Source organism: Sycon ciliatum, chromosome 2 (assembly GCF_964019385.1).
Source record: "Sycon ciliatum chromosome 2, ocSycCili1.1, whole genome shotgun sequence".
Classification (NCBI taxonomy): Eukaryota; Metazoa; Porifera; class Calcarea; order Leucosolenida; family Sycettidae; genus Sycon; species Sycon ciliatum.
The window spans coordinates 32,982,133-32,989,255 of record NC_088644.1 but is presented as its reverse complement, the minus strand read 5'-3'; the positions used below and the strand labels follow the sequence as shown (position 1 = coordinate 32,989,255).

Sequence of the window (7,123 nt, the reverse complement as noted above, 5' to 3'; positions counted from 1 at the left end):
TGAGACTTCGTGTTTGCGACCCGAGTCTTGTTTACTCACCATGACTAGGCATCGCATCGGGCATCGTATGACCATTTTATATGTCACTGTTCTTAGTCGCACCGGGGGCGCATGCCCGTTTTCAGGAGACTTATCAAAACACATAAGCCCTGTGCCCTGAAGGTTAGGCCTATTGTTAGTCTGAATAGTCCTGGCTACTATCCCACTAAGTTCATTGACTTTCTACTGAACCTGTATGTACGTGAGGAAAGTACTGTTCTGGCCCGAACTACGGATTTCATCAACTTGGTAGAAGGTTTGCCTGTGCGGGACGATCATTTATTTTTGAGTATAGATGTGACCAGCCTCTACACCAACATCCCCAACGAGCTCGGTTACGTGGCATTGTCGTGGTATATCACACACAGGTATACAAGGTGGATGCCCCCGGCCCTTCGTACACGGTTAACAACAGCAGTGACTTCCTTGATGTCAGTCATTCGGAAGACTAACGGGTTCGTGTACGATAACGATTTGTTCGCGCAGATCCAAGGGACTGCCATGGGTTCGCCTGCAGCAGTGGTCTATGCCGACATTGTTATGCTGTATTTGGAGAATCGGTACATTTTGCCGATCTTAGAGGGGGAGGGTTTAGAGGTTCAGGTTTATAGACGCTTTATCAGTGACATTTTTGTTTCATTGCATGGTTGCGAAGGTCAAGTTCAGCGCGCTTTAGACAGGATTAATAAGTGTTCGGCCCTCGAGTTTGCGCATGAACTGGCACATGATGGCATTGATTTCCTGGACACCACAGTTTTCCGTAGTAAGGGATACATGGCGGTGAAGCCTCATTTCAAGGTCACCAATCGTTTCCTGTATCTGCTTGCCGGTAGTAACCACCCCCGTAGTATGGGTAAAGGTGTGATCACTGGGGAGTTGATCCGTATCCGTCGGTCTTCGACCCTTGACCACCACTACGAAGCTGCCGCCGAGCAGGCGAAGCAGACTTTCCGGGCCCGTGTATACAAGAGCTCCATCTTTCATCTTTCAGACCGTACACCAGGCATGCAAGGCCGGCACAGCTGGGGTGGCTGGGGCGGCCTCAGCCGCCCCACTTTTTTGGCCGTTTTTTTTTTGTTCTTGTTTTTTTAGCACACTGCAACAAAGCGCGATGATCGCAGCTCAGCTCAAACGTGGCAAATAATGAAGAATCCTTGTGTATCAAGGTCAAGGTGTGTGTGTGTGTGTGTGTGTGTGTGTGTGTGTGTGTGCCTGTGTGTGTGTGTGTGCCTGTGTGTGTGTGTGCCTGTGTGTGTACGTGCCTGTGTGTGTGTACGTGCCTGTGACGTGTACAGCCGGTGTGTGCACACCGCTAGCTAAACCGACCAACGGCTACTCCCAGGGCACAAACTATTCTGCTGGAGGCAGCGTCGTCTTCGGCTGAAATTCCGGATACAACCTGCAGGGAAGCATTGTGCGCATCTGCCAGATTGACGGTTCCTGGAGTGGGGCAGCTGCCTCATGTAATCGTAAGTTGAATTTCAAGAGAGCCGATATATCCCTCTTGTGTAGAGAAGCTTCAGGCTTGTAGGAAGGCAGATTCTGGTGGCGTTGATCTTTCCTATTTACAGAGCATGTAATAGTCTGGGTGTTACCTGCCACTTTTCATCATCACAAATGATGATCGTGCTTATCACAGGACCCAGGACCAGTCGGGCATCTCAGCCTGAGTCCTTAGGATATATGTTATACTTGTAGGTGTATGGTTAGGGTGTTCGCCGGGTAGAGGCGACGGTTTCAAATAGGACACAGGTTGCAAACCGGAACGGACTCAATATTCACTTTCTCTCTTGGTATTTTGATTAGAAAACATATGTCACAGTGAGACTACGATGTGTTATACTCCGAGCCAAAATTTCATGGCTCTGCGATGACCAGACGCGCCATACCAAGCAGGTGAGTTTTTGATGTGTTGCTTCGCACTGCGACTTGAGTTTTACGACTTTCGAAAAATCAACTTCTTGTCGCAGGTAAACAGCGGCTCGCCTCTTGCCAATAAAGCACCGCATACCAATCAAAACTAATGGAAGCACACACAAGGCTTATTGTTACTCTGTACTGGCCGTCGTGGAGCAATAGCAATTAGCTAATTTCAGACCCAGAGTGAATTTGACGTTCACTCTAAAACGTGTCCGGTTTGGAGCCACCTCTGATTTGAACTTTTTTGAAGCGAAAAATTGGGCAACTTGGAGGCAATGGGTCAACACAAAGGAGTGGCTCAGTTCGATTGACTCTGGCCCCAGAGCAAACTTCAACATGCCAGTTTCCTTCCACAAACATATTTCGAGTGAAAAATCAACGCTGATGATCGGTTTGGGTCTATACAAATTTGGCTGTCAAGGCGTTCCGGTATCGAACCGTCTACTCTACCAGAACACTGAGTTGTTGGCATAAGCCGGTAACTTTTGTCGAGCCTGTTTTAGGCTACCACCTCCTCCAAATATGCTAATATCTCTTGACTGTACAAAAGATGTGCCGAGCAGACACTTTCTTCATCTCTTGACTGCTTTTTGTGTTGTGTGTATGGGTACGTGTATCCAGCCATTCAACTGCAGTGCCAGTCTGGCTACCTGCCCTGCCTGCGTTCCAGTGGCTGTATCCTGCCATCACAGCGCTGCGACGGTGTTTGGTACGACTGCTGATGGCTCTGATGCACAGTACTGCCCAGGCAAGGTCACACCAGCTCCAGGTAAGCACCAGCAGCAGCACTGATAGTAGTACCATGACTTCTATTATTATTACAGGGTGCGACAGAGCTCTCGGCCATTGAAGAAAATGTTGAGTCACCTCCACCACCACACTGCGCTCTTTAGCCGACTAGACCCTCCTGCACACAACCATCATCATTGCGAGGACACTTCCGTAGACGATATTGATAAACTCCTTCAGACAGCTGTTTCGCTAATACATAGCTCATCAGTGAAGGTAGATATTGAATGATTAAAAATATAGACCAAACTGCTATTATATAGGGGGTTTCCACATACAAAACTGGCATAGCTGAGGTGATAACGCGGGAAAAGGAAAGTGTGAAGTACTGTTGACGCGCATTGGACATGCATGCAGCGTCGGATATTCGGCGCGGATCGCGGAAAATCAATCACTATTCAATGCAGAAATAACGTGCCAGAATCAGAGTACTATGTAGCTAGTAGTGAGAGTCTGTGTACTAGTATTGCAGTTGTCCGAGCGCCATGAAGGCCTGCGAACGCACCTCAAGACCCGCCAACGTCGACAGCCACAGCAGCCCCTGGGGCATGACACTGTACTGCTCGCCCGTCGCGCCAAGACGCTTGGCAGTCACTAGGCTTCATGCCACCGATGTTGTCCGCAAGCCACCTTGTTATCTGCCCATCACCCACTGCCGCTGACACGCTGGGAGGCCCTGCGGCATTCGCCCAGTATATCGTCGTCAGAGCTGTGTCGACGGTACAATAACGCTGGTAGAAACAAACAGTTGGTCGTATGATATTGCGTCCTCCGGATTGTCCCTTGACTCGTCTTGTCCCTCTTCTTGCTCTGACGCTAATGACTTCTATTACAAGCAAAATGTAGAGCTACTGTTGACCGCTATTCACTGCTGTATTTATTTTATTACTTTGCATGGCCATGTTGAGGCAGTCTTCGCATCAATTTCCTTTACACAATGCGTGTACTTCAATGTATTCAAAACGAACGTCTGTGCCACGCACACATACGCAAACGTTTTAGGGATGAAACGAGGATATCGAATACTCGAGCGCTTGCTCGAAAATTCGAAAGGAGTGAGGACTCGTTTCGCAAAATACTCAAGTATCTTATGCACAGTGTACTGTATGCTTGTACATCAAGCACGTCCGTTACTCTGACCAGTACTGATAACCCATGCAAGTGTGAAATTATTACTTGTCCCTACTTACCAACAAAAGACGTAGTTCAGACTATATTTCCTGCACTAGGCTGCATGCAAGACTACATGTGTCAGGTGTAATACGTTCAGTGTTACGAGAGTGTGTGCAGTACATTGTTTTATGTTGTCAGTAAAATACTCGTACTCGCTCGTTTTTTCAAAGAGTACTCGAGTCCTCAATTTTGGCACTCGTTTCACCCCTAGGCCAAACATGCATGCACTGAATGCCTGTGCTCTGTGCTCTGTGCACTCTGTGCTTGTGCAGGTCAAACCGACTGCCAGGTCCTGTCACCACCGGCACTGGGCTCAATGACCGTGAACGGCTTGATGTTCAGCAACACGACCACGTTTGTGTGCACATCTCCCTATGTCCTTATGGGCTCGGCCGTGTGTACTTGTGAAATCAACGGCCAGTGGAGCGTAGTGCAGCCAACTTGCGTCCGTAAGTACATGTACCAATGCTCGACTGGCTTGTATTATGCATTCCCGTTCATCACACCGCTCATACTGTCAAATGCTGCCTCTTCTCATTCACAATGGCATGGGTCACAGTAGATAGGCCTGGTGCAGGTATTGCCAGTTCCTTGCTTGCTGCAGTACAGTATGTCATATTAACTTAGCTGGTAAGCAGTGCATGTGTGCATGGCAAGTGTTAATTTTGTCCATTGCTTCCCAACCCATGTGTAGTGACGACTGCTGCTCTGAGTGCGGCCAGTGACGAGCTAGTCAAGGACTCCGTCTCAGAACGCATGACACAAACGTGTAAGCCTAGTATTGCTGCATAATTAAGAGCAATTTCTCCTACTGCTGACTGCTGAAAATGTTGTGTCCTTCACAACTAGTCTCTTTGTTCTAAGAAGTCTGCCTCTTTCATCGATTTGTGTTTACCTAGCTGCGTTACGCTATTAGTAGCCTATTACCTGTTGTGCAATGGGGCTGGCCTAAAAGCTGCTCGCTCAACAGTTGTGTTGCATGGCATAGAGGGAGATACGGCAAGCCGCCTCGGCATATTTGCGGATAGAGCTTTTATTAGAAAGGAAAAGGACATATGGATACGAGTTAAGAGTAACTGTCCACCACTGTAACTAGCTACTACGGTAAAAAAAATGCAACAACTAGGCACAAAACTGACAGAGTGCTGAGACATTCGACGACCTGACTCCTAGCTTCAACACATCTCCGTAGCGCTAACCAACAGCCTTCCAACTTGGAAGGTTCAAGGTTAAAAGGAGAGACCAAAGAGGGGAAGGTAAGCGCAACGAAAATGAGCACAAGCTAGTAGTTGAAGCTACAGTCCCACAAGAACAAGAAATGTTGATTGTTACTGGACGATGACGAAACCAGTATTACCTTTCCCTCTTTGGTCTCTCCTTAACACTACGGAGATGTGTTGAAGCCAGGAGTCGGGTCGTCAAATGTTTTAGTGCCTGGTTGTTGCACTTTCTGACTGTATTTAGTATATAGTGACAGTTACTCTACACTCATATCCATACGTCCTTTTCCTTTCTACATTAATTTTATTATTGCCATATTGGCTCAACATCCGAGTTTCAAAGAGCTTTTAGTGGACGACTTAATCCATTTTCGGCAATACTTACAACGATCCAATCAGTCATATTGTAGATCAGGCTATGCTGTGGGTAAGTATACTACTGGCCTTGTATGGCTTATTGTTTGCCAGCGAGTATTTAGCATCATCTACTAGTATTCACTCGTTTGACAGCCAAAGAGTATTTGTGTGGGAGGCTGGGAGTCTCGCACCTGACTTGGTCACGTTGCGCCTGAAGGTCACTAAGACGCGGCCATATACGGTGGAGCCGTCGCAGTTCCATCTACTGTCGACGAAACATGCCCGGTATTGGCTATTCCGGTACATGACAGCCCATGCCTGTAGCACCAAGCCTGTGTTCACTTTTGCCAAAGGGATCCACCTTACTCGGCCTTATTTAAATAAGATACAGTCTGTATCGGCTATAGCGTACCCTTTTGATTTCCGTGATTTTATCACTATAACCGATGCATCACTATATGCGATACGATCGATTTTTTTCGATCGACACATGAAAGGCAAGGAAATACTTCCAGCATGGCGTTCTGACAAATGAGCATGCTGCATAGTTGACAGTGCCCGCATTTCCATAAAAAAATTCTGTTATGTACATGTACATGTGTCACTATCAAAATAAGCACCGTGAAGAAAGTAAAAAAAATAGGGCCTTTGATATTATTGCAACATGTATTTTAAAGTTATCACTATAGCCGATAATTATAGTGTGTTATGCATATTTTGATTCTTTGTTGCCATCATAATATCCGATATATCATTACATCCGATAATATTGGTTATAGTGATATTTGTACTGGATAAAATACGTTTTGCTTTTGATATTTCGTACCAATATCACTGTAGCCGATATATTCTTATATCCGGTCACTCTATAGCCGATACAGACTGTACTCTGTCACGCTCTCAACTGTTATCAGGTTAGCTCCCGCTCCATGCCCATTGTTGGAGCGACAGTCCTGGAATCCAGAGTTGCAAGTTAGGTGGTGATACGGCAAGCAGACGGTGGCAAAGTACGGCTTAAAAGCTCTACATCTGGCAAGTGGCCGGCATACCACCCCAATGGACATCGGAACAGTGCACGTAGAGTAGCATCTCTACGTGACAGGGTATGAGCGCAAGTGAGTTCTTATGCTCTACTAATGTGCATTGATTCTGTGACTATAGTTGGTGTACAGATCTCATCACATGAGCCTTAGGCGGGATTTCCTATTGTCACTGGAAAATTCAGCCCTAGCAAACAGTGTGATGGATGAATTTGACTCCAGGTATCTGCTTTTGGGAATGCCATGTATGCATGTCTGGCGTGCTGCTGCTATAATGTTGTGGCAGCAGCATTTTGGTGCGATGGACTGTTCTTGTAACGGTGTACCTACCCATTTTCTGTTGCCGGATGCCGTGTTTTGTCAGTTGTGCCTGTTTGAAGGTGCCAGGCCAGCTTGTGTTGGTGCGTTCCCGTTAAAGGGGAAGTTAAGGCAAAAATTAAAATTTCACCAGTTGTAGTCTTCGGGGTGCTGAGTCGAATGGTCTTGGTCCGAGAAAGCTGAGACGCTCCCTTCCTACTTGAATCCCAATCGAACTCGCGCACTTCCACCGAAACTGGGTGACTGCGCCCTACTAGATGGGGATTT

General features: G+C 46.9%; 1 protein-coding gene across 2 annotated transcripts in view; it reads left to right on the top strand.

Moving 5' to 3' along the window:
* Positions 1–7,123, top strand: part of LOC135809754 (uncharacterized) — a 78,080-nt gene that overhangs the window by 43,883 nt on the left and 27,074 nt on the right. Inside the window, exons 11-15 of one of the 2 annotated variants that reach the window (XR_010552235.1) lie at positions 1,335–1,508; positions 2,581–2,728; positions 4,194–4,370; positions 4,616–4,690; positions 6,413–6,613. The exons of the other annotated variant lie outside the window; for it this stretch is intronic. The gene's annotated coding sequence lies outside the window, so the exon portion shown is untranslated. The remainder of the gene's footprint in view (positions 1–1,334; positions 1,509–2,580; positions 2,729–4,193; positions 4,371–4,615; positions 4,691–6,412; positions 6,614–7,123) is intronic. 2 annotated transcript variants of the gene reach the window in all.